This window comes from Alligator sinensis, unplaced genomic scaffold (assembly GCF_000455745.1).
Source record: "Alligator sinensis unplaced genomic scaffold, ASM45574v1 scaffold862_1, whole genome shotgun sequence".
Taxonomy (NCBI): Eukaryota; Metazoa; Chordata; order Crocodylia; family Alligatoridae; genus Alligator; species Alligator sinensis.
Genome location: NW_005842066.1, coordinates 652,206 through 653,033, shown reverse-complemented (window position 1 = coordinate 653,033; position 828 = coordinate 652,206). Strand labels below are relative to the sequence as shown.

General features: G+C 48.8%; 1 protein-coding gene across 6 annotated transcripts in view; it reads left to right on the top strand.

The window, feature by feature from the left end:
- KIF2A (kinesin family member 2A) overlaps positions 1 to 828 on the top strand; it is a 103,814-nt gene that overhangs the window by 30,931 nt on the left and 72,055 nt on the right. The window contains exon 1 of one of the 6 annotated variants that reach the window (XM_025204011.1): positions 445 to 528. The exons of the other annotated variants lie outside the window; for them this stretch is intronic. The gene's annotated coding sequence lies outside the window, so the exon portion shown is untranslated. Of the gene's footprint in view, positions 1 to 444; positions 529 to 828 lie in introns of those variants that run through there. 6 annotated transcript variants of the gene reach the window in all.

Genomic DNA, 828 nt, shown 5'->3' with positions numbered 1-828 from the left:
CCCCCCCCCAAGTTGCTGGGGGCATGCGCTGTTCATGAGTCCACCAGTTCTGTTTTTAAGTATTATTCCAGAAAACTTCAGCAAATTAGTATGTTTTCAGGCACGGTGCCCTCTCAAGTAGGGATGTAAATTATTGGTTAAAAAAATTATCTGTTATACTTCTCTAATTATATTGGTTAATGGTTAACTAATAACACAGAAGTTTGGACACAGCTGCTGCTTGGCGCCCTTGGGTGAGGGGAAGGGGAAGGCAGGCAGTGGTGGCAAGCCCAGCCAGACAGCACAGCCCAGGTGAAGCCCTGCCCTGGGAGGGAGGGAGGGATCACTTGTGAACCAGCAGCTGATTGTTTAATTGATGAGTCATAAGGCTGCCTTCTGTTTTCTTCTAACTTCATAGGCTATAGGAAGTAGTTCCTTTTTCCCCCTCCCCTTTTCCTCACTCCCTGATACCTTCCAGGTCTCGCCGGAGCACTGAATGGCTTCCCTTCCCTGCCAGGCTTCATCCAGCCCTGCACTAAACAATAACTGGTAAGCTAACAAGTTGTCACTAGACTTATCGGCTAAACTATTAATAGGCTTACTATTAATAGTTTAACCTTCTACCTCCAATCTCCCGAGAACCTTGTAGACTCCCAGGTCACATGGGGGGGACAGAAGTGGCCCCTTGTCCCTATGGCAAGTGCAGTAAACATGGGAAGTGGTCCTGGACACGCATGATTTGTGCCACAAGGTTGGTTCCACCTGCAAGATACCATCTGTTAGAGCAGAAGTTAGTTTTATGCTGCTGGGTGGGGGAGGGGGAAGAGACCAGCCCCTTCTCCCTCTCCC